This window comes from Chionomys nivalis, chromosome 7 (assembly GCF_950005125.1).
Source record: "Chionomys nivalis chromosome 7, mChiNiv1.1, whole genome shotgun sequence".
Classification (NCBI taxonomy): domain Eukaryota; kingdom Metazoa; phylum Chordata; class Mammalia; order Rodentia; family Cricetidae; genus Chionomys; species Chionomys nivalis.
Genome location: NC_080092.1, coordinates 81,049,770 through 81,076,374, shown reverse-complemented (window position 1 = coordinate 81,076,374; position 26,605 = coordinate 81,049,770). Strand labels below are relative to the sequence as shown.

At 48.1% G+C, this 26,605-nt stretch overlaps 1 pseudogene; it reads left to right on the top strand.

Moving 5' to 3' along the window:
* The first annotated feature begins 14,121 nt into the window (after nt 1-14,121).
* On the top strand, nt 14,122-16,501 carry LOC130877552 (tubulin gamma-1 chain-like; annotated as a pseudogene).
* Nucleotides 16,502-26,605: the final 10,104 nt, after the last annotated feature.

Genomic DNA, 26,605 nt, shown 5'->3' with positions numbered 1-26,605 from the left:
GCTCAGTGGTTAAAAGCACTTGTTCTTGCAGAGGACCCAGGTTCAGTTCCCAGCACCCACACAGCAGCTCACAACTGTCCCTAACTCCAGTTCTGGGGCATCTGCTACCCTCTTCTGACCTCCTAGGTGCCAGGCACATGGGGCCTGGGGATCTGATGTACCTGTGGGTGTCGGAGAGCAACTTTGCGAAGCTGGTCCTCTTTTTCCACTTTAACATGAGTTTGTGAGTTTGAACTCAGGTTTCCATGCCTGATCAGCTCGCTCCTTTACTCTGAGCCACCTCACTGGTCCTATTTTCTTTTTCTTATAAAGGGCTCCTTTGTATTTCTTCACAGGGATTTGCAAAGTATATTTAGCTAGATTTTTGATGGATAGATACACATCACTTTTCACTGTTATGAACACCACCACAAAAAAAACCCTGCATGCACATCCTGTGTAAACATCCTAGGATACACTCCTCAAAGCAGAACCACCAGGTCAGAGTTTCACGCATGGCATATAATAAGACTGCCAGTTCCCCTCAGGATTACAGCCATTTATGACACCATGAATAATTTACAAAAATACCCATTTTAGTGCACAAAAGCACCCATTTCTCAGAAGCCCCATCGACACTGGATGTTAATCAGTCATCGGCCCATGTATACTATTTTATGCAGAAAAGAATAACAGCCAGCAAACAACAGAAGGCATCTATCGGTAAGAGCCAGCTGGGCACGGTGGCTCCCACGTTATTAGTTAGTATTAAAAATAACAAGTATTCTAAAGGAAAGGCAAGAAGGAAGGATGTGGACTGATGAAACGGGAAGCTGGTGCCTGGGGAGCTTGGCTTTTCAGAATTCAGGAGAGACTTTCACATCTAAATACTGAAGGGTAGGGGTTTGGAGCGCCAAGGTCCTTGAGCAGGTGGAGCTACTGGATGCAGGGCTCAGGTGGAGGGATTAACTGCCGGAAGGAGCAAAGGATGAGAGCCGTTAAAAATAAGTCAGTAGGGTGGTAGTGGGGGCCAGGAAGTTGAGGGGGCTTCGGGATGATGGCTTCAATTTTCACTGTCAAGTAGGGGTGAAGTTCTCCGTGAGGAGAAAGAGGAAGGAGGGAGACAAAGGTAGGAAACAGAAAAGAGCTGACAAGGACAGCTCAGGACTCCCAGGCCAGGCGGGTGGAGGAGGACGGCAAGGTTGGAGACCGAGTTGCCATGGCAACTGTCTGCAGCTTGAGCTCGCACTGTCTTCGCCTGTACTCAGCTGCTCGAGTGCAGGGGTGAGAGAGCAGACGGGTAGGGAGAGCTATGTCCCCGGTTTCATCAAGAGTTGAAGATGAAGGGAAGAAAGGAGAATTAGATAGGCTCATCCAGACTCCAAGGGAGAAGGCTGTAAACCCACAAGGTCATAGCCAGCGTAGGAGAGTGAAAGCAACCTTAGGAAGACAAAGAGATGAAAACAAAGGAAATAGAAGTGCAGGAGATGCAGTCATATGGAGTGGTATTTTTGTCTGTGATCTCACAAAGCTTGCCTGAAGATCAGAGTGCAGAGCTAAGCCACTAGTTAGCCATAGAGGCCAGGCAGTGGTGGCACACATCTTTAGTCCCAGCACTCGGGAGACAGAGACAGGCGGATCTCTGTGAGTTCAAGGCCACCCTGGGGTACACGAGATTGAATCTAGCTAACAGAGAAGCAGAGCCAGGTGGTGGAGGCTCACACAAAGATGATCCCAGCACTTGGGATCACATGTCTTTAATCCCACACTTAGGGAGATGGAGACAGGAGTGACATGGCTGGGCAGAGAGGACTTTAAGGTGGGAGGAGACAGCTCAGAAGCAGTCTGAGGAATCAGAGAAACAGGATCACCCCTTCTGTCTGAGCACGGGTAGAGGTAAGAACTCTCCAGAGGCTGGCTCCTTTGCTTCTCTGATCTCTCTCAGCTTTCATCCCCTAATATCTGACTCCAATTAGAATTTGTGCTACAGTCACTAGCAGCCTGTCAATTTAAGGTTAAGAATGGGGGGTAGGGACTGGTGAGATGGCTCCGTGGTTAAGAGGACTAAGAGCACACACTGCTCTTCCAGAAGAGTTAAGGATAAGAACACATGCTGCTCGTCCAGAGGACCAGAGTTCAGTTCCCAGCACCCATGTCAGGTGTCTCACAACTGCCTGTAACTCCAGGTCCAGGGGACCAGACACCTCTGCCTTCCAAGGGCACCTGCACCCCCCCACACACACAACCAAGGGCACATGCACACATGTGCACAGACATCCCCACACACAACCAAGGGCACCTTCACACGTGTGCAGAGACAACCACACACACAACCAAGGGCACCTGCACACGTGTGCACAGACACCCACATACACACAACTAAGGGCACCTGCACACGTGTGCACAGACACCCCCACACAACCAAGGGCCCCTGCACACGTGTGCACAGACACCCCCCACACACAAATATAGGACTTTCAAGATGATGCAGCAGTTGAACCTGATGGCCTGAGTTCAAATCCCTGAAACCCACATTGAAAGGAGAGAACCAATCTCCAAAAGTTATCTTATGCCCTCCATACACATGCAGTGACATCCATGTACCTGCTGTCATATGAGCATCATACACACACAATCTACTAATAATAGTAATAATAATAAATGAAGTTTAAGGGTGGGCGAGATGGCTTAATGATTAAGAGGATTTTGCAGAGGACCTGAGTGTGGTTCACAGCACCTACTCTGGGGAGATCGCAATCATCTGTAACTCTAGCTGCAGAATCTGACACTCTCTTCTGGCCTTCAAAGGCACTAGGCATGCATGTGCCGCACATACATGCATGCATGCAGGTGGAACACTCATACACATAAAATAAATATCAACTTAAAAAAGTTAAATAAAGCCAGGTGGTGGTGGCACACGCCTTTAATCCCAGCACTCGGGAGGCAGAGACAGGTGGATCTCTGTGAATTCGAGGCCAGCCTGGTCTCCAAGAGCTAGTTCCAGGGCAGGCTCCAAAAGCTGCAGAGAAACCCTGTCTTGAAATCCCCCCCAAAAAATATTTAAATAAATAAAATAAAATTGAAAAGTTTAAAGTTAAGGAGTAGCATTAGGGCCAGGCCTGGGACCTAGCCACAGTGTGGGCTGTTTTGGTTTTAGGCCACATCACAGCCCCTGGCATCCATGTATCTAAAAAATCTAGAATGTTCAGGTGGAAGTTCCATCCCAAGCCCCCTCCCCTGGGAGTTGCCTCAGTCCAGATTCCACCCCCAGGAAAAAGCCCCCCTAAACAATAACCTCTCCCCAGAGATGCTCAAGACCACTCCCACAGGATATTTAAGCTCCACCCCAGAGCATTAAAAACAAGGTTTTCCGGTCTTCCTTCCACAGCTCCTGTCGGGGGGCTGGAAAGCCGTTCGGAGCATTGGTATCCATTAAACCTGGATTTTTTTCTAATTGGTTTTATCTGGTCGGATTTGGACTATTGCGTTGGTGGAGAGCCTTGTGGGGCTGCAGAAAGTTTTCATCTGAAGCAGAGGAGAGGTGGAGAGTACAGGAAGTGAGAAGGTCAAGAAACGGCGGTTCCAAGAACTACCCATAAGGACCTGCGATCTCGGGGGTCGAAGGTGGGACTTGATGGAGAGCAGAGTCTGGTGAGTGTGGATGCAGGGAGTCAGGCTAGAGACACTTGTGTCACGCGGGCTCACTGCTCCTTGCTCGCGCTGGTTTTCTCTTATCTGTTAACTGGACTGAAGGGTGAATCCTTCCACCCTCTCACAAATACTCTGCCACTGGCCGCATTGCGCGGGGGAACAGGAATTTTGCCTCTCTTCTTTTTCTCATGATTGGGAACCGTCACAGTCACATTGTGTGAACAAAAAAATGCCTGAAATGTCCTGGCCAGGACACAGAAGACACGCCCCCGAGAGCCCTTGTTGCCAGAAGGTTCTGGCATTTGACTTAGGTCCCTTGACATTGATCTCCTTGATAAACAAACAAATGAAGGCGATCACTGGGAATTTCTGACACAGAGAGTGCTAGAGTTGATAGCATGGGGCTCAGAGGAGGAGTTTTTCTGAACAAAGCAAAGTAGTAATTTCCTTATTTAGTTAGTTTTTCTGAAACACAGTCTCAGTATGTATCCATGGCTGTCCTGGAACTCACTCTGTAGACCTGTCTGGAATCACTCTGAGATTCACTGGTCTCTGCTTCTGATTACAGGGATTAAAAGGCATGTACCACCACACCTGGCACAACGGTAATGCTTTAAATTTGTACCTGGTGACTGTGCACACTTTTAATCTCAACTTGGGAGGCAGAGGCAGGCAGATCTCTGTGAGTTCCGGGCCAGCCTGGTCTACAGAGTGAGTTCCAGGACAGGCTTCAAAGCTATACAGAGGAACTCTGTCTTGAAAAACCAAAAACCAGGAGCTGAAGAGCTGGTTCAGTGGTTAAGAACATCAGCTGCTCTTCTGGAGGACCAAGGTTCAATTCCCAGCATCCACAAGGGAGCTAAAAACAGTCTGTAACTCCAGTTCCAGGGGACCTGACATCCTCATACCAATGCATATAAAAAAATTAAAGACGTGTGTACATGCCACAGGGTGTGTTTTTAAAGAAAAGAAAAAGAAAAACCAGAAAAAAAAGTAGAGCTAAAGGAAGGCATCATTGCATAGCTATAATTCTAGCACACTGGAGGCTGAGGCAGGAGGACTGCAAGTTTGAAACCAGCCTGGGTGACAGCAAGATCTTGTCTTTGTAGTCATCATCATCACTGTCATTATTGTTATTACATAGTACTGATAACCATAATATTAAAATAGAGCTGGGGAATGTGACTTAGTAGAATTCATGCAGAAAGCACCAGACTCCCCAGGCACCGAATAAGTTACAAAAATGAGAGGGTGGCTACAGCTGGATGCTCCACCCTCCTTTTCTTTGCTCCCCTTTTTCTGCTTGGAACTTGGTTCAGTAGCCATCCTGAGCCTGGGAGCTCTTCAGCTGTGTCTCAGTGAGGGTGGGCCGGCAGTGTTGTGTAACTGTGTCCTCCCAAATTGTAACATTCCATCCTCCAGGGCAGGGCCTTAAACTCAAAAGTAAACAACTCAAAGTAACTTCAGGAAGTTCCTGAAACTGACCAGGTTCACTAGGACAACGCCCCCCCCATATTAAACAATGAAAAGGAGAGTTCCCTCAGAAGAGCTGTTGAAACAAAAAGAAAACTCTCAGGCAAGAGCAGCTGCCCTGAAGAGGCAGAAACCAGCTGAGCTGCCTGGAAGAAGGGGTTTAGCCCAACTGAGGCACAGGGAAAGGACCTTCTCCAAGCAGGTGGGCTGCCTGCAGGCTGAGCAGTGTGCTCCAGGTCCCCAGCTGTATGAGCTGTCACCCATGCTGGGCTGGTGATGCGGCTGTCTTTGAGTAACCCCTCACCCATATTCCTGTTATCCAGGGGTTCTCAACCTTCCTGACACTGCGACCCTGTAATACAGTTCCTATGCCATGGTGACCCCAGCCATCAAATTATTTTCATTGCTTCTTCCTATCTGTAATTGTGCTATTGATATTAGTCATAATGTAGATAATCTGTGTTTTGTGGGTGTCTTAGGAGACTCTGTGAAGGATCCTTCAATCACCAAAGGGTTTGCGACTCACGGGTTGAGAATTGCTTCATAACTAACCCCAATTAAACTCATTGTTCACCAACTTGGACTTTGGCATCACCCTTACTGTTGTGTGCCATAGGCACCCTGTCTTGGGTGAGCAGATGTGCGGTTGCTTCTCCCCAAGAAAAGCTTTGTCACCCAGCAGGCAGACGGGCAGGATGAACGTGCGTTCACTGGTCCCTGACTCTTATTTTTCAACACTGGTTCTCATGTAGCTCAGGATGGCCTGCAATCTTTCTGTGTAGTCAAGAATAACAGTGGATTCTGATCTCCATGTCCAGTACCTCAGTGCTGGGTTTACAGGTGTCCACCACACCCACTTTTTATTCGGTGCTAGGAATCGAACCCAGGGCATTGTTGTGCATTCTAGGTAAGCCATCTACTACACACAGAGGTCACCCCTTCCTCTTTTGGGAGGGGGCAGGCTGTCCTCAGACTTGTTAGACAGATGATGATAGCTTTGAATTTGTCCTTGTGCCGTCACCTCCCGAATACAGCGAACACAGGGCTCAGCACCAGGCCTGGCTCAACCCCTGTCTCTTTGTCTATTCAGTTGTTAGTAATGTGTGTGTGTGAGCGACGGAAGCTGCGCCTGTGCCGTGGAGGAGGTCAGAGGACGGCTCTTAGGAGAGAAGCCTCTGCTTACCCTGTGAGTTCCAAGGACAGAACCCAACTCGTCAGACGTCAGTGTCGTCCCTCGGAGCACTGCGCCATTGCCCAGCCTGCTCACCTGGTCTTTTTTTTTTTTTTAAATATTTTTATGGTTTATTTAACTTTATGTGCATTGGTATGAAGGTGTCAGATCCCCTGCAACTGTAACTCTGTAACTTCAGACAATTGTAAGCTGCCGTGTGGGTACTAGGAATTGAACCTGGGTCCTCTGAAAGAGCAGTCAGTGCTCTTAACCACTGAGCCATCTCTCCAGCCCTCACCCTGGTCTTTGTTTGTTTTTACAGACAGGGTCTTTATGCACAATCCTGGCTGCCCTAGAACTCACTCTTTAGACCAAGCTGGTCTCAAACTCCGAGATTTGCCTGTCAGTAACAGCCAGTGTTCAGAGGCTTGCTGTGCACCGGGCATGCGCTAAGTGCCCATTCTCCACCTCATTTAAGCCATGGCTGGGAGAGTTTGCCCTCGGTTCTGCCAACACAGAGGCTTCTCAGTTCTCCACTCATGTCCACACGACTAGGATGAAAGGCACCTCCGCCATGTCAGAGTATAATCTGCAAGTTCTCACCTGCTTACCTAAAAACCGGGATTTGAAGAAAGTCTCCCCACTTCTGGCAGAGCAGAAGAAGGCAATGCTATTAATCCAAGAAAGGGTGAAATTTTATTCTATTCCCAAGAGTTCATCAACTGCTTACAGCTGATTTGAAAGGCAGTAAACTGAGCCCCACGAGGCACACAGGCTGGGGAGGCGAGTTCACTCCCATTTGTCCAGGCTCCTGGGTAGACTCCCAGAAGGCCTGGCCTTTGATGATTGCCCACCCTACAGATACAAACCTGGGCTTTCCTACCCTACCCTTGAACTTAAAAGACAGTAGCCAGGCCCTCCCTGGCAGTTCCTCTTGGGGGGGTTTGCTAACTAACCTGTAAGAGAAAGACGCCTAGCATGGGGAAGGGAGGCAGACAGGCCAGGTCAGGGAGGGCTGTGGAGTGATTTAGAGCCTTCTACCCAAGTCCAGAAGATGAGGCAAAGGGTCTGGAAAACAGCTGAGTTCTCTAAAAGGAAAGGAAAAAAAAAAACCCTTGTCTGATGATGACGTGGTAGAGATACTTTGCCTAGCAATTTTCATTGTCTCCCTCCTAGAGAAAGGCAGCCAGACCTGGACAGCCAGACCCAAAGGAAGTCAGAAGCCTGCGGCTCGGCTCGTAGCCTGTGGTCCAGCCTGCTTGCAGCGAACGGTCGGACAAGGACAAGTGAGCACTTGGAGGCCGAATGTTCCAGCGACTGGAAGAGTCATCTCAGACCCCTCAATAAGGCAATTGGACATCCATATGGAAACAATAGACCCCTATCTCCCAGCAGGCCTCCAGATAAATTCCAGATGAACCAGAGACCCACAGGGACCAAGTCGAAGTATCCCAGAGCAGCTGGAAGAAAGGACAGGGTGGCTGTGGGGCTGTGGGACTGACAGGTCGTACGACACATAAAGGAAAGATGGGTGGGATCTGCAGGAGGATGAAAACGGCAAGCTGGGGCTGGGGTCATTGTTCCCGCTTGCTCCGAGGGTGGGAGGGGAGAACAAAAGCAGGCTACGGGACAATTGCTTTTCCCACTGGGCCATCTCACCAGCCCATCCAAATCTTTTCTAGGTGTAAAAACTTAAGTCATAGCCTGAAATAAGAATAATCAAAACTGGGTTTCTCCTTGTAGCCTTAGCTGTCCTAGAACTCTCCTTGTAGACCAGGCTGACCTCAAACTTACAGCTCTGCCTCCCGGGTGCTAGAATTGAAGGCATGTGCCACCACTGCCGGGTTGTTTTTTTGTTTTGTTTTTATAAGACAAGGTCTTGATTTGCAGCCTGGCCTGGCATACTCTAAACAGTCTTTCTTCTTCAACTAACCCGAGTGCTGTGATATCAAGTGTGTACTGCCATGCCTGGCTGTAGAAAATCTTCAAATGTCTGAAGGAGACAATCCAAAGAGCAGGCAATTCAGAGAGGAAAAAACCCCAGATAGAAAGCCAGGTGTTGGTGGCACATGCCTTTAATCCCAGCACTTGGGATGCAGAGGCAGGCGGATCTCTGTGAGTTCAAGGCCAGCCAGGTCTAGTTCCAGGACAGGCTCCAAAGCTACAGAGAAACCCTGTCTCGAAAAACAAAACAAACAAAAAACCCAGGTGGTAACAAAAGTGGAACTGGCAGGTGGTAGCAATCTTGTCAGTGCTGGGCTGCCTGCCCCTGAACTCATTTTCTTCCAAAGAGGAAGGGAGGAGAAGGAAAGAAAGCTGGGTAGGAGAGTTCAACAGAGTTCACTGTGATAAGTAGAAACAATAAATCACATCAGCATCCATGGGACTGACAAAAGTTACCATCTGATACCAGGTGCAGATGCAAATCCAGCAAAGCAAGAAGAGCATAGGTTGGTGCCACAGTCTAGGACAAAGTGAGAAAGATTTGTGTAACAGCTTCCTCTCAGACTGAAACATTCCACCCTGCAGGAAGCTCCTTCAGCAGGATGGTCAACAAGTCAAAATAACTTGAGGAAGTCACTAAAACGGACTGGAGCCACTAGGCCCCTCCCTGCAGAGGAGGCAATAAAAGCTGAGCCTGCTCCAGAAGGAAGAATAAATACCCTTGCTCTATTCATCCCCTGGAATGCTAAACTGCAGCTGAAAAGAGCTACACAGTGGGAATCCGGTTCAGTGGCAGAGGCCTTCCTTAACATCTGTGAGCCTTGGATTCCACAGCCAGCACCACAAAAACAAAGAAATGGGCCGATTAGATGGCACAGTGGGCAAACATACTTGCCGTGCAAGCCAGAAACATGGCTTTGATGCCTGGAACCCACATGGTAGAAGGAGAGAGCCAACTCCTGTGAGTTGTTCTCTGACCTTCACAGGTATTCCATGGTACTTGACTGCCTGTGTGTGTGGCGCGCAACTCCGCCAGCAGAGAAGACGGCCACAACAGGATTCTTCTTGGAACGTACTTTATTGGAGCGCAGAAGACTGAAGATAAGATGGAGGCGAAAAGACCCCGAGCCCGACCGCACGCGCGGGGGAATATATACAGCGCCTGGTCCGCCTATGATGTGTCATTGCTTGATTGGCTCAGCCCACACTGATGCGATAGCGTGAGCAAGACGTGTGAGTAATTGATAGGTGGAATTCAAACCACTCTTGGGCCAGTGGCGAGCGTGCTCAGAAGTTGTTTACCACTAGGGACAACTAGCAAATGGCGGCAATGGGCTTAGTGCCAGACCCTGAGAACATGACAGATGACAACGCCGTGGCGCGCAGAGCGCTGTGGCGCGCTACATGTGTGCACACACATGATATACATACACACATAATAATAATAATAATAGGGGCTGGGGAGATGGTTCAGTGGTTAAGAGTACTTGTTCTTCTTGCTGAGAACCTGAATTCAAATCCCAGCACCCACATGGTGGCTCAGAACCATCTAACTCCATTCTGGGCATCTGACCCTCTCTTCTGATATCTGTGAACCCCAGGCACGCACATGGTACATAAATATACATTGGGCAAAACACTCATACACATAAAATTTAATCAAGTAGATAGTATATGGTGCCAGGAATGTGGCTGGCAGGGAGCATGGTTGCTGAATGCCTGCAAAGCCTTGGATTCTAGCCTCAACAAACCCTCTCCCCACAATATAAATAATAAAACTTTTAAAATAAAAAATAATAGTACATATGGTATATATGTATATACTATATATGCGTGTGCATGAGAGAAAGAAAAAGTAAATTTACATACAGAAACATGACGAAATCACAGTTCTACTGTAGGGAGAAAGAAAAAAGTGGGTTACTTTTATCTGCTTTTATAGTCTGATTCTTTGGTATAAGATTTCAAGTTCAAAAAATTTAAAAATGTTTGAAATGTTCTGTAATTTAAATGAAAGAGGAGTTGGACACAGTACTACACACTTTTTTTTTTTTTTTTTTTTTTTTTGGTTTTTCGAGACAGGGTTTCTCTGTGGCTTTGGAGCCTGTCCTGGAACTAGCTGTGTAGACCAGGCTGGTCTCGAACTCATAGAGATCTGCCTGCCTCTGCCTCCCGAGTGCTGGGATTAAAGGCGTGTGCCACCATCGCCCGGCAGTACTACACACTTTTAATCCAGCACTCGGGAAGCAAAGGCAGAGGAAGCTCTGTGAATGCCAAGCTAAGCAGGGCTACATAGTGAGACTCCATCTCAAAATAAATAAATAAGAGCCAAGTGTAGTTCCACTGAAATTGGCTCTCAGAAAGTGGGGGCAGTCACATCAGGAGTTTGGGGCAGGAGAGACAGCAGTTAACACTGTTCCAGAGGTCCCGGCTTCAGTTCCCAGCACCCACATGGCCACTCAAAACAGTAGCCACTGAACGCGCGCCTTTAATCCCAGCACTCGAGAGAGGCAGGTGGATCTCTGTGAGTTCAAGGCCAGCCTGGTCTACAGAGTGAGTTCCAGGACAGGAACCAAAAGCTACGGAGAAACCCTGTCTCGAAAATCAAAAACAAACAAACAAAAAAAAAAAAACCAAAAAAAAAAACAGTAGCCACCGAAGGAGTAACATGCCACAGTGGCAAGCCATAGCCTTGTGGCAATATACAGATTAATATAAATGGGATAATTTGATAGAGCTTGTTCGTACAAAGCTTAAGACACTGGGCAAACAATTGTAACTGATCATAAGCCTCAGAGTAGCTATTTCATCAGTGGCTTCCGGAGCAAGCAGGTGGAGAAAAACCAGTCCCCTGGGACCGGCGGGATAGAGACTACTTCTAGCTTCACACAAATGTCTGCAATTCTGGTTCCAAGGAGATCCCCCACACAGACATGCACGCAGGCAAAAGACCTGCCCATAAAATAAAAATAAATCTTATTAACGAAAAAGGCCAGGATTTCAAGACCAACTTGGGTTCCATCAGCTCCTACCTCTAAACAAAATAAACAAGCGTAGCAGTGGAAACAAAAGATCAGCCACAGTGAGATATTACTTTGTCTGGGATGGTTTGTCTCAAAAAACAGAGAAAGTTATGTGTGTTGGCAGTGGGGTAGAAGTGGGGCATTATTTTCCTGTAGGAATGTAAAATTTGGCAGATGCTGTAGAAAATATGATCGCTCCTCCAGAAGATAAAATCATTTTCTGATTGAACAATCCTACTTCTGCATAGACATCTAAAGAGAGAGAGACAGATGACTGCAGAGCTACAGAAAAGGATTGTCAGACTAGATCAGCTCCCTGGAACAAGTAGAAGCCAGGCAAGATGCCAGGAAGAGGCTCAGACCCCCTGAGTCAGCGGGAAAGGACCCTTTCCAACCTGATGAGCTACCTGCGCGGTGTGAGCTGCCAGTCATGCTGCGGTGGGCTTTGGTGATGCGGCTGTCATTGAATCATTTCTGCTCCTGTAAGGCACCCCTTACCCCTATTCCTGTCAGTAACCCCAATAAGACTCATTGGTTCACCAACTTGGCCATTGGTGCTATCTGTGCTATGGGCTCCCCGTCTGGAGTGAGTAGATGTGTTGTTGTGTCTCCCCAGGAAATGTTTTATCACAATCACACAGGTGCTGGGAATCAAACCAAATCCCCTAACTCCTGAGCCATCTCCCCAATTGCAATGGTTTTTGTTTTTAAGTAAAAGGAGAGCTATAATTTTAGTCTGAGGGAAGGCACTAGCCTCATGTGAGAACAAAGTCCTAGATTCTGTTCCCAATGTCACAAGAAGAAAAGGAAGAGGGAGAGGGAAGCCACTGAGAGAAGAATGGATCAAAAACAAGTAATACATATATATATATATAATAAAAAGTATAATTCAATCTTTTTGTTTGTTTTTGTTTTCAGAGATAAGGTTTCTCTGTGTAGCCTTGGCCATCCTGGAACTCACACCACACACCAGGCTGTCCTTGAACTCAGAGCTCTGCCTGCTTCTTCCTCTTGCATGCTGGGATTAAAGGCATGCACTACCACTACCCAGCTTATATTCAACTTTACAAGGGAAAGCCATCCTGACATGGGTACCAGTGGAGGAATCCTAAAGGATTGTGCTACCCGAAATAAATGGACAGGAACAAAAGAAAAAATGCTGCATGCCGCCACTTAGGTCCACAGAGGCAAAGTCCTAAGACAGAGAGGATAACCACTGTCACGGGCGCAGACCATCCGAGGGTACAGAGTTCCAGTCTGGGAAGATGGAAAGTTCTTACTGGGCGGCACAGGCCTGCAATGCTAGGACTAGAGAAAGATCAGCACGAGGATCAAGAGTTCAAGGTTATTATGGGTTACAGAGTGAGGCTGAGGTCAGCCTGGGCCACATGAAACCTTTTGCCTCCACCCCCCCCACCCCCAAAAAAATCAAAACAAAAAGTTCTGAATAAGGTCATGATCATTAAAAACATGATAGACTTTCATGCCACAGAACAGTACACTGTCAAAAGGTTAAAATAGGAACAAGTTAAAGGTTAAAATGGTGAACTTTGGATATTGATTTCTTTGTTTGTTTATTTATTTATTATTTTGGATTTTGGAGGAAGGGTTCCTCTGTGTACCAGTTTTGGCTGTCCTGGAACTTGGTGTATAGAGTAGGGTGGCTGCAAGCTCACAGAGATCTGCCCGCTTCTGCCTCCCAGGGGCTGGGACTAAAGGCGTCCTTGACTAGACTGGCTTGCTTCTGTCTCCCGAGTGCTGGGTTGAGAAGTGTGTGCCACCACATGTACTGACTTTGACATTACACTTACTTATTTACTCATTTATTAGTTTGTGGGTTTATTTATTTTGGTTCGCACGCTGAAAGAGCATACATAAAGAAAGGTAAAGGACAATACATGTGTCGGCTCTTGTATCTCTGCTTCTAACTTGAGTGTCTGGGATCAAACTCAGTGGTCGACTTGGCAGCAAGGGCTTTTAATTTATCTTATCTAATTACACAGGGTCTCATTATGTAGCCTCAGCTGGCCTGAAACTCACTAAATAGACTGTATGAGAACTCACAATGATCTATCTGCTTTGTCTTCCAAGTTCTGGGATTTTTTTTTCTTTTTAAAGAGTTATTTATTATGTATAGTGTTCTGTCTGCACATATGCCTTCAGGCCAGAAGACACCAGATCTCATTATAGATGATTGTGAGCCACCATGTGGTTGCTGGGAATTGAACTCAGGACCTCTGGAAGAGCAGTCAGTGCTCTTACCCTCGGAGCCATCTCTCCAGTCCCCAAGTTCTGGGATTTTTAAGGCACAAGCCACCACACCTGCCCTAGATGGTAAATTTTGTATAGTGTAAAAATAGAATATAAATTGAAAAAAAATGTGTCTCGGGATCGGAGTGTAGCTAAGTAGTATAGCAGGTGCTTAGTATGCACAGGAACATGGGTTCAATTCCCCAACACTTAAGAAAATGTTGGTTTGCCGGTCAGTGATGGCGAACGCCTTTAATCCCAGCACTTGGGAGGCAGAGGCAGGCGGATCTCTGAGTTCGAGGCCAGCCTGGTCTACAAGAGCTAGTTCCAGGACAGGAACCAAAAAGCTACGGAAAAACCCTGTCTCGAAAAATCAAAAAAAAAAAAGAAAAAAAAAGAAAAGAAAAAAAAAGAAAATGTTGGTTTAAATCTAGCCTCATAATCTAGCACATCCAGCAGGTGTAGTAGGCTGGTGACTTCTGCACTTGGTGCACCAACTCGGCGGCTCCTTCCTCCCCTCCCCCACATCCAAGTGGGTCTCCTCCCCTCGCCAAGGTCTCGCTGCGCAAGTGCACGTCCTGACGTGAGGGGGCGTGGCCTCATTCTGCGCCTGTGCTGAATTCCAGCTGTGCCCGTGATGAGAGAAAATGATGCCCAGGATGGGCTCTGCCGCCCGCCGGCTGTGGAGAGGCCCACGCTGCACACGTGCAGACGCAGCGTCCGCGTCAAAACACCGGCAGACAGCGCGCTGCCCATGTCCTGCGCGCCCGGCTGCCAGGCGTTCCTAGGCTGGGCCGTGACTCCCGCCGGCCTGGGGCAGACGAGCTCACGTCTGACCGGCGATGCCCCGGGAGATCATCACCCTGCAGCTTGGCCAGTGCGGCAACCAGAGTGAGCAAGCGACCACCGAGCCCCGCTAGTCTCTGGTTCCATCCCTTGGCCCGCATTCAAGTGCCTGGTACCCATCAATCCCTTTTGTCCTTCCCACGACCACCTTTCTTACCTTATTGCGCCCGATGATCCAGGCAAGAGCTGCCTCCTCAGTCCTGGGCTGTGACAACTTCCAGGCGTCTTGGGTCGCCTTCCTGAATGTAATAGCCTCTGAGCCTGGGCTTTTTCGGCCTTAAGGCTCCAGCAGACTTGGGCTTCTTTCCCCTCCCCCAGTTGGGTTGGAGTTTTGGAAACAGCTGTGTGCTGAGCATGGCATCAGCCCCGAGGGCATCGTGGAGGAGTTCGCCACTGAAGGCACTGATCGCAAAGACGTCTTTTTCTACCAGGTGCCTCCCCACCATGACTGGACCAGGACCCTAGGGACCTGAAAGGAAGTGCAGCGAGCTGGTGCTGGGGAACTCACTGGGCAGGATGGGACCAGAATGGCTGTCTTAAGAAGGGAGGGCCTGCAGGAGCCAGAGTTGGGAGGATGCAGGGCTTGACCCAGCCAGGCTCACGGGCCCATCCTGGCTTCCCTTTGGCAGGCAGATGATGAGCATTACATCCCCCGGGCTGTGCTGCTGGACCTGGAGCCCCGGGTGATCCATTCCATCCTCAACTCCTCCTATGCCAAGCTCTACAACCCAGAGAACATCTACCTGTCTGAGCACGGAGGAGGAGCTGGCAACAACTGGGGCAGGGGTTTCTCACAGTGTCAGTTCCGGAGTTCCTTGGTAATCCTAGCTTGGGATAAGGCAAGGCTCAAGTAAATCTGGGACTCTGTCCAGACTAGACTGGCAGTAAATAAGAGACAAATGGATATGCTGGGAAACGGACTGCGGAGAAGGTGGTTGTGCAAACTTTATGTAAATCATTCACAAAGCAGCAGTTGTGGGTTGAGAAAGATTCTGGCTGGGAAGGTGGGTTTCAGGATGGCAGCAGGGACAAAGGGTGGAATTCTTGGTCCTGAAAAAAGGAAGACAAAGATCTTGGACGTCATGAGGTAAGAAGCCACGGATGTGATAGTGTCCACTAGCCCAGGTCATCAGATCAACCACTGCTACATCGCCATCCTCAACATCATCCAGGGAGAAGTGGACCCCACCCAGGTAAGGGACGCCCCATCACCCCACCCTCTGGTCCACAGCGTGGAGAAGCAGTCACCACCTCTCTGCCCACCCTAGGTCCACAAGAGTCTGCAGAGGATCCGGGAAAGGAAGTTGGCCAACTTCATCCCCTGGGGCCCAGCCAGCATCCAGGTGGCCCTGTCAAGGAAGTCCCCCTACCTGCCATCAGCCCACCGGGTCAGCGGGCTCATGATGGCTAACCACACCAGTATCTCCTCGGTGAGCAGTCTCCTGTTGTCTGTGTGTTAGCAAGGAGCAAACCCAGGGCTTCAGGAATGGTAGGCAAGGCTGCCACCTGGGAGCCACATCCCTGGCTCCTGGCCACTCTGTTCCACTGTGTACTGTCATCAGCCTTCCCAGTCTGTCCCTAGTTAGTATCCTGAACTGGATTCCATTCTGAAGCTCTCTCCTCCTCCCCAGCTGTATAAACTGCCCGTGCTTTGCCTGTTTGCATCCCTGCCTCCCCTGCTCTGGCATCTGTTTGAGGGGATAACCCAGTCTTGGTTCCCTGGCTCTAGGGCCGTACTGTCCCTTGATTTCCTGTGACCTCTGCTGTCTTCATACCCTAAGCTCTTTGAACGGACCTGCCACCAGTTTGACAAGCTGCGGAAAAGGGAGGCCTTCATGGAGCAGTTCCGTAAGGAGGACATCTTCAAGGACAATTTTGACGAGATGGACACATCTAGGGAGATTGTGCAGCAGCTGATTGACGAGCACCATGCGGCCAGACTACATCTCCTGGGGCACCCAGGAGCAATGAGTCCCCAGGACAGGGACCCTCATCTGCCTTACCGGTTGGCCCAGGCCTTGCCTAGCTGACCATGCCTCAGAGCACAGATCAGGGACCTCACAAATACTCATATACACACATATGTACATGCACTGTCTGTTGGCCTGGGGATGGGTTACTTCTCTGAGAGTATTTATCTTTAATAAAGCACTGGATGGAAATCAAGTCACTGGTCTCTGAATTCATTCATGCTTCGGTGCTGGGGACAGACGTGCCTGTCTGTCCTTCATCTCTGATGGTTTTCTTCCACACTTCACAGTTCCGACATCAGAAGCCACCTCTGGCTTTGCCTTTAGCCTAATTGTGGAGGACACTGGTGGCTCTGGACCCTGCTCGATTCCTTCCCACAGTGAAAGGACGCACTGATAGGATCTTTTCTGTCGCCCTCTGGCCACCGTCCCCCTCCCTGTAGCAGGTGACCATTCCTGTACTTCCCCATTTCCACACTGAGTGTCCAGCTGGTGACAACAGCATGCCTGGGGCCACCACTGCCACCCCTAGGTCCTAACCAGGCAGCCAGCCCAAGTGCCTTTCCCCTTCTGGCCAGCAGGGCAGTGCTGGAGAGCTTGTCCCAGAGAGCCCAGACTAGAGTGTAGGGAACAGCAGGAGACCATGGCCAAGGCCTGGACTAAGCAGACCCAAAAGTGGTTCCAAAATTAAAATCTGTAATCCTGTTCCCAATTGGTCTTCATTTATGTAAAGTTTTTATTACATTTAATCCTTCTGTATGTGATTATGGGTATGTGTAAGCCTTGGGGTAAGTGTGGAAGTCAGACAACTTGGGAGAATAGATTCTCTCCTGCCATGTGGTTCCCAGGGGATAGAACTCAGGTTGTCAGGCTCAGGGGACAAGTGACTTTGCCTGCCAAGCCATCTCACCACCCACTGTTTCCTTTTTAAATATATTAATTTTTATTTTAGATGTTAGGGTGTTTTACCTGCATGTATGTGTGTGCACCACTTGCTTATAGGACTGTAGAAGCCAGAAGAGGGTGTCAGGTTCCCAGGAACTAGAGTTACAGACAGCTGTGAGTTGTGTTAGTGCTGGGAATTGAACCTGGGTCCCCTGGAAGAGTGCCCAGTGTGCTTTAACTGCTAAGCTGCCTCTCCAGCACCCTCCATTTTTTTTTACTTCCAGTTATTTAAAAGACCAGTGGGGTGAATAGTGAATTTATGGCTCCCTAATTCTTGAGATGCAAAGAACAAAACTTTTCTTGAGATTGTGCGCGACTGTCGAGGCTCCTAACCCTATAGCCACAGGTAAGAGCTGCGGTCACCATGAGCATCATGCATCAAGCACATAGCTTTGTTTCATCCACTTCACAAACCCATGAAGTGATAGATCTCATTGCCAGTCTCATTGTAGAAAGGAAGAAACAGCAAAGTAGATCCCAAGTCATCCAGCTAAGCTCCCATAGGCGGCAGAGTGGAAACAAGCTCTGATGTGATTGACATGTGTTTGTCTAGTTTTAACTAATAGGAAATGTGGTGCGAACAAAAATGGCCACCATAGACTCATAGGGAGTCGTATTTTAGGTTCAGCCTTGGAGGACGTGTCAGAGGGGTGGGCTTTGAAGTCTCATGGCACACACTGCTTCTTCATACTGCCTGCTGAGCCTGATGTAAAATCTCAGCTACCTCTCCAGCACCATGTCTGCCTGTGTGCCACTGTGCTTCTTGGTATAATGATAACGGACTAAACCTCTGAACTGGAAGTCAACTCCAATTTAATGTTTTCCTCTATAAGAGTTGACATCATCATGGTTGTCATCTCTGCACAGCAACGGAACACTAACACAGGCAAGCAAACCATTTTAAAGATGTATTTATTATATTTCTGCATGTGTATGTGTATACTGTGTGTATCTGGTTGCCCACAAAGATCAGAAGAAGGCACTGGATCCTGTGGAACTGAGTCCCGTATGGCTACATGCCACTATGTGGGTGCTGGGAACTAAACCCAGGTCCTCTGCAGGAGCAACGAGCAGATTTATTCATGGCCCCTCCTGCATATTTTAGATTATTTTACACTAGTCGAGGCTGACCTGAGACTTGCTCTGCTCACCGAGCCTCCGCCTCTGCCTCTGTCTTTAGTGCTACCATCTTTACTGGTGCACACACACACACGCACACACACACACACCACTTTTGTGTGATGCTGTGGAGCAAGTTTGGCCTGTGTGAGCACCGCTGTGCCGCTGAGCTGCACTCCTAGCCCAGTGTCCATCTCTACCCATTGGCTCTGTGCCTACTTTGTATCTTCCAGGTTAGTATAAAATCTGCTCACGTCCTGGGGGGCTGGAGCTCTGAGATAAGTCCATGGTTTGCAAGGATGTGGGGACCTTGAATACATAGGTAAAGAAAACACATTTGATTTCTGTCTTGGGAATATCAGCTTTAACTGGCTTTGGATCCAACTGCCCAGTATACTGAGGCTACTGAAGGGAAGTGGTTTACAGGCCCACATCCAGGCCACAAACAGCACCTAAGCCTGCCTTTGCCAGATCCAGTTAAGGCAAGTATAGAGTCCCAGGCTTGTGCTAGGTATGGTGACACATGCCTTTAATCCCAGCACTCAGAAGGCAGCAGCAAGTGAATCTCTGAGTCTGAGATCAGCCTGGTCTACAAAGGGAGTTCCAGGACAGCAAGGACATCACAAAGAAAACCTATCAAATAAATAAATAAATAAATAAATAAATAAATAAATAAATAAGAAAAGGAAAGAAAGTCGGGTTGCACAGCAGTGTGTTCCCAGCCCACAGATGAGACTAAATTCCCTAGCAGGACAAGTGACTCTGCAAAGATGCCACCTTCCCTGACTGCTGAGTACCAGGTGTTAGGAGCATGGATAGACACTTGAACACCAGCCTCAGCCAGGCCCCTCCCCCAAGGCTATTTCCAGATCACCCAACACCCCAGACAGGGCAGCCCCTCCCAGTTCTTGGCCAGCAGCAAACCCCAAACTGTGTCAACCAGAGGGCAGGCAGAGGCCAGGTGGAAAGAGAGAGGCCTCTGGGACTCGCGCAGCAGGTGGTACTGGTAGTGAGAAGCCCTTGTGGTCAGAGATGCTGCAAGGCACAGACCTCGGAGTCCTGGCTGAAGGACAAGGGCTGCTGTGAAAAGGCTGGGGGGGAGAGAGAGACAGAGAGAGAGACAGAGAGAGAGACAGAGAGAGACAGAGAGACAGAGAGAGAGACAGAGAGAGAGACAGAGACAGAGACAGAGACAGAGAGACAGAGAGAGAGACAGAGAGAGAGACAGAGACAGAGAGAGACAGAGACAGAGAGAGACAGAGACAGAGAGAGACAGAGAGAGACAAAGAGAGACAGAGACAGAGAGACAGAGAGAGACAGAGAGAGAGACAGAGACAGAGACAGAGAGACAGAGACAGAGAGAGAGAGAGACAGAGACAGAGAGAGACAAAGTGTGAGAGAGAGAGCAGACTGCCCAAGCTTAGACCAGGGATGTCTCTAACCAAACGACAGGAGAAAGTTAGCCATGGAAAGGTGATGTTCTCTGAAGACTCCCTGGGGGATGGGGTGATATTACTCCAGGGCCCTGGACCGTGGGTGAGACAGAGCAGTAGGGCAGGAAGCCCATATCCAAAAATAGACCTGCAGACACGAATCTGGAACACAGGGACAGTAACTCTGGAGAAAGTGTTGAGGTTAGGTCAAGAGGTGACAAGCAGAAATGGTGGTAAGGGTGAACATAGCCACTGGACAAGGAGGTGATGGGTTAGTTAGTCCACTGGGCCTCATCCAGGGTCTCCACCAGCCACAAACATTTTCAGTCTCCCCAGAAAGCGGCACTCCTCCTCCATGGAGAGTCAGTCCAAATCCAAAAGACTACAAACCCTCTAGTAATGGCCACTACCAATCCTCCTCCCCTTCATATTCCCTCTGCAGTAGGTTAAACAAGGAAGGGTTCCAAAAAAGTAACAAAAGCATTTAAGAATGGTGTTCCAGGAGCTGGAGAGATGCCTCAGGGGCTAAGAGCAGTTGTTCTTACAGAGAACCTGGGTTTGGTTTCCAGCACCCACATGGCAGTTCACAACCATCTGTAACTCCAGTTCCAGAGGGTCTGATGCCCTCTGACCTCTTCTTCTGACCTCCTCATGCACCAGGCATGCACGCGTGCACACACATGTATCCAGGCACAACATTCACACACATAAATAAGTCCTTAAAAAAGAAAGGGCCGGGCAGCGGTGGTGCATACCTTTAGTCCCAGTACTCAGAAGGCAGAGACAGGTGGCTCTCTGTGAGTGTAAGGTCAGCCTGGTCTACAGAGCAAGTTCCAGGATGGGCAGGGAGGGCTACATAGAGAAACACTGTCTCCAGAACACCAAAACAAACAACAGCAGCAGAAACAAACTGAAGGGCTGGCTAGAGTTTAACACATAAACACTTTTATGAACATAATGTCTTTCCGGGCCTTTGGTGTGTGTCTCCCTGTAATCTGCCCCATGTCAATCTCTTTCCCTCTGTGCCTCAGTGTCCCTCAGCATCCTGCTTTAGTTAAGACTTCTAAAAAGAGAGGGAGACAGCATAAAATTCTGTTGTACCTTCTGGAGATTCACAGTGTGCCAGCAAGGTGTGCAACTAAACTAACACTTTTGTTTTTGGTTTTTTGTTTTCTTTCAATACAGGGTTTCTCTGTGTAGCTTTGATGCCTGTGTTGGAACTCACTCTGTAGACCAAGCTGGCCTCAGACTCACAGAGATCTGCCTGCTTCTGTCTCCCAAGTGCTGGGATTAAAGACTCATGCTACCACCACCCGGCGCAACTAACTAACTCTTAATAGCTTGTCTGTCTTGTCTGTTTTTTTAGTTTTCTGAGACAGGGTTTCTTTGTGTAGCCTGGCTGTCCCGGAATGTGCTCTATAGAGGAGGCTGGCTTCGAACTGAGAGCTCTGTTTGACTCTGCCTCCTGAGTACTGGGTTAAAGACATGTACCACCACATCCGTTCATAGTTTTTATTGTATGTGTATTGCCTAGAGAATAGGTGGCTTTAAAAAATTATCTTCATTGTTTTTTAAATTTTGTACATATATGCATCTCTATGTGGATATATGTGTTCAAGTGAGTGCGAGTACCCATAGAGTCCAGAAGAGGGTGCCGGATCCCTTGGAACCGGAGTACAAGTAGTTGGGACCAGTCAGAATTGGCTCTTTGGACTGGACTCAGATCATCTGGCCTTCCAGTAATTGCTCTTTACTTCTGGGCCATCTCCACAGCCCTTTTCTTTCTTTCTTTTTTTTTTTTTTTTTTTTTGGTTTTTCGAGACAGGGTTTCTCTGTGGTTTTGGAGCCTGTCCTGGAACTAGCTCTTGTAGACCAGGCTGGTCTCGAACTCACAGAGATCCGCTTGCCTCTGCCTCCCCAGTGCTGGGATTAAAGGCGTGTGCCACCACTGCCCGGCTCTATTCTTTTTTAAAACATCGTTATTTTAAAAAGAAAGGAAGCAAGCTCTTGCTGTGGAAGCCTGATAACCTAAATTAAAATGCAACCCACATTGGAAGGAGGAAACCAACTCCGAAGAGTGGTTGCCCTCTAACGAACTTCTACATGTCCCAAGACAAAGTGTTCTTTTTTCTCACACACACACACACAAAAAAAAAAACACACGTGTGCACACACACTAATAATAAGCCAAAAAAGTATTAAAAACATATTTAAGATTTATTTTATTTTATGTGAATGAGTATTTTGTGAATGAGTGTTTTACCTGCATGTATGGACATGAGGTCAGAAGGCGCTGGCTCCCCTGGATCTGCAGTTATAGAGGTTATGAGCTGCCATATCAGTGCTGGGAACCAAACCTCAGTCCTCTGTAAGAGCCACAGTGCTCCCAACCGCTGAGCCAGCTCTCAAACCCTCCAAATAACAAGTTTAAAAGGCAATAAAAGCTGTAACTTGGTTGCAGGGTTAAGCTTCATAAGGGGCCCCACCAAAGGGATCTCAGTTTTACCGGGAGAGGGGGAGTGTAGGATTGCTACCCTTTGTCTGGGGCCCTTCACCCAGCATGGCGCCCTTACACAGGCTCTAATCATCTGGGCCTTTAGGAAGGATATTTGTCATCTTTCAGCAGAAGGAAATGGGCACAGGAAGATAAGGAACTTCCTTGAGTTCACACACTGGTGGGTGAAACGCTGTGGACCTCAGAACTTCTGTCTCTAAGTCATGACACCCCGCTGATGCAGTGTCTAGAAAAACTTAGGAGCATTTGGTCAGCACTGAAGTTGAAGGTTCTTGAGCTGGGAGCAGGCATGGGGGAGCCTGTGCTTTGTGATCGTTCAGTTCATGTGGAGCTGCCTCAGAGAATGCTGTGACTTGGATCTGGAATGTTCCCAAGACTCATGATTTAGACACATGGTTGACAGCTAGTGACACTCTGTGTGTGTGTGTGTGTGTGTGTGTGTGTGTGTTGACTAGGAATGAAGCTCAGCTGACAGTATGCTTGCCTGGTACACACAGAGCTCTGGGCTCAGTCCCTGGAGCACATAAAACTGGGCAGGACTGCTTGTCTGCCATCCTCACACTCATTGAGAAGGTCAAAGTTCATGGTTATTTAAGGCCACATAGTGAGTTTAAAGTCAACCTGTGTCACACATCAGGACCTCATTTTAGGGAGGAGAGAAAAAAAAAAAAGAGCTTGTCATGAAGTCCATGAGGCACTGCTGTCTGTCCTTGTCCACTGAGCTCATGCCACCGGTACCTACATTGGGACCAAATAAATGAGCAACAGTTTGACACAGCTGGTCCTCCTGCCCACAGTAGTACACTCCCACCTGTGGTTCCAGCCCAGTCCATATTCACTTTCCTCCAGCCCAACGGGTCCCCAGGCCATCCGGGTCACCCAGGAGAGTCCACTGCTCAATTTGTCAGTTTTGATGGTGGGTGGAGAGGACTTGCCGTCTGCCAGCACGAAGCTGTGTGTGTGCAGTCTCCTCTGCCTCTGTCCCTCACACCCCCAACTGCAGAAGGAGCAGTAAGTAAGCATGGGCACCTCCACGTTCTTGAAGCAGATTTTCTGGAATCTATATTCTGGGAATTCTCTGCTGAACTCAGGGAGGTCACCACATGGCCACTGGCCAGATTCCATTTTCTGGGTCACTTTGACCTCTTCAAAGGCCACAGCTACCAAGATTCCCCCACGCTGACACCCTCTTCCCACTCTGCCTCAACTAAACCAAGGAGCCTCCCATTCCGGCAGCAGCCCAGTCGCTCATCAAGCAGAGGGTCAGTCAGCTTTCTCCAGCCTCTGTCCTAGAGGACAGTGGCAGTGCCCCCTTCATTCACTGCATGGCAGCCTTCAGTTCAGTCACCTGTCCTCTAAGATAAATGTGGTGATGTGAACCTATAATCCTAGAACTCAGGAGGCAGCAGCAGGAGAAACAGTTCACGACCAACATGGGCTACATGAGACACTGTTATAATACAAAGAAAACAAAACAAATACGTGGCCAAAAACAATACGTGAAACTTCCAGAAAGAAGAATTCTACATCCCCCTGGGGAAAGTTCTTCCAGTCTAGCCTTTCCCAACTGTGAGAAGTCAAGTAGCTCCTTCCACAAACATGGATCTATTCCGTCAGGTAAAGACAACTCCAAGAAGCCATCTAGAATGTTGTAGACTATCTATCACATGATATATTTTTAAGTGATTAAAAAAAAATCAACTTTTTCTTCAATGTTTTTTGTTTTGTTTTGAGACAGGGTTTCTCTGTGTAGCCCTTGCTGACTGTCTGTTCTGGAACTCTCTGTATAGTCATGAACTCCCAGAGATCCGCCTATCTCTGCTTCCCAAGTGCTGGGATTAAAAGTGTGCACCACTACATGGTAGCTTTTATTTATGTGTGTGTGTGTGGGGATATCACATGCTGCCCAGCCTGGCCTCAAACTCCCTGCAGAACCACAAATGCTTGCTCCTCTTGCCTTCCTCCTTCAGTGCACTAGAATGACAAGGTGCCCCACTAAGAATAAGTTTGTAGAATTGTTGTCTTTTGGTTTGCTTTGCTTTTTGGTTTTTCGAGATAGGGTATCTCTGTGTGGCTTTGGAGCCTGTCCTGGAAATCACTCTGAAGACCAGGCTGGCCTCGAACTCACAGAGAGCCAACTGCCTCTGCCTCCCAAGTGCTGGGATTAAGAATTGTTTTATTTTATGAGCATGTTGCCTGCACGTGTGTCTCTGCGCCACATTCCTGATGACCTCAGAGGTCAGAAGAGGGCATTTTGAACTGGAGCTGGAGTTAATGACAGTTGTGACCTGCCATGTGGGTGCTGAGAATCAAGCCGGACCTCTGCAAGAACAAGTACTCTTTACTGCCAAGCCATCTCTCTAGTGCCAAGCCAGCTCTTTATTTTTATTTGCTTGATACAGAATCTTATTCTATAGGCTAGGCTGCCCTGGAAGTCACTCCATAACACAGGCTGGTCTCTAACTCACTGCAATCCTCCTGCCTTAGCTTCTCAAATGCTAGGATTACAGATGTGAGTCAACACACCCATCTCAAAATTTCTAATTCTGTGAAAAATTTACCACTAAAATCGTATTCCAAGATACAGTCCAACAAGTTATGATGTCTTTAATCTCAGCACTCGGGAGGCAGGGGAAGGTGGATCTCTTGCGAGTCTGAGGGCAGCCTGGTCTACAGTGGCCAGCTGGGTTACTGGGCTAGTAGACCCTGTACCAAAAATAAATAAGTAAATAAATAAATATCCAAGATACAGCCCAATTCTGACTTCCTAGCATAACATTTTCCCCCTTCGCCCCCTCCTCCTTCCTTCCTAGAACCAGGGTCCCCAGACATACCCAGGCTGGCCTGAAATTTAGATCCCTTTTTTCAGCCCCTCAAGTGCTGGTTTACACTGTTGAGTTGTTACAGCCTGACAACTCAGTCTCAAATAGTGCAGTTCAATTAAAATGACTTGGAATCTCGCTTGCTGAAAGTCGTTACTAACTAGATTTGTGATCTTGGGCAGGTCACTTCCTGTCCCTAGCTCTTGGTTTCATCATTCATTCATTCAACAAACATTTATTGAGAGGCTGCTAATTCGTAGGCACCTGTTCAGTGCTGAAGAAAACAAAGATGGACAAGATACCCAAGCCCTGGAATTCCTCTGCCCATTGTTGCCCTGTCACTAAATAACTCATCATGTTGCTGTGTGCTCAGGGCTCTGATGAGGTGGTCAGACAGGATGCTAGAGGACCGGGGGGGCGACATTGAAGTCTGATTAGGGGTTCAAGGGTCTGCAAAACAAGGGGTTGTGTGTCTAGAACTGTCTGTCATTGTTAAGATACTGTTGCATCCCAGAAGACCACAGAGGCCACTGGGATGTTCTGCTTCAGGGGACTTCGTGCAACGCCGGCCCTGTGCCAGCTCACATCAGGAGTTTGTGAACTATTTATGGCCCAAGACCTTCCAACGCCATTCAAGTCAGAGGCACATATATATATCTGAGCTATATGCATTTATAGAATTAGAGAAGCGAATACATCATTTCGCAGAGGAACCAAATCTAGATATACACGAAATGAACCCATCATAACATCTCTCAAGCAAGCCAAAAATGGTGACGAATGCCTTGCACCCTACCGCTTGAGATGTAGAGGCAGGCGGAGGAGTGTGCAAGGCCAGCTTCAGTTCCATATATATGGGGTTGAAGAGGAGATTGAACGACAAGAGATTTTGCTTCAACAAAACAAAACAAAAACGACAACAACTGTTGTCTCTAAAACAAAGTCACAATGGAAGTCTTCCTGCCAGCAACTCAGTATTCACCGAGTACGAACGAACACGAATCACTACCTGTGATTTACAACTCAATCAAACACCACCTGATACTATGATACAGTTTCTTAGTGTATGAGTGGTTTGTGTGTGCACCATGTGTCTGTCTGGTGCCCTTGGAAGCCAGAAGACAGTGCTGGATTCCCAGAACTGGAGTTAAATGATTGTTAGCTGCCATGTGGGTGCTGGGCATAGAATCCAGGTGCTCTGGCGGAGAAGGCAGTGCTCTTAACCACCGAGTCACCTCTCTGGCCTTCCTATATTTTCTGGACACACTTCAATAACGCTCTTGCTGTTGCAAAGCTCATTTATTCCTGACTTACGCATGGATTCTTGTAGTGGCAGAGACTGAACTCGGGGCCTTGTACGTACAGGCAAATGCTCTGCTCCTGAGCTGCACCCCTACCCTGGCTGTCATATTTAAAGGCGGCGAGAAGTTATTTTACACAAAATAAAGTGTACTTCAGGAT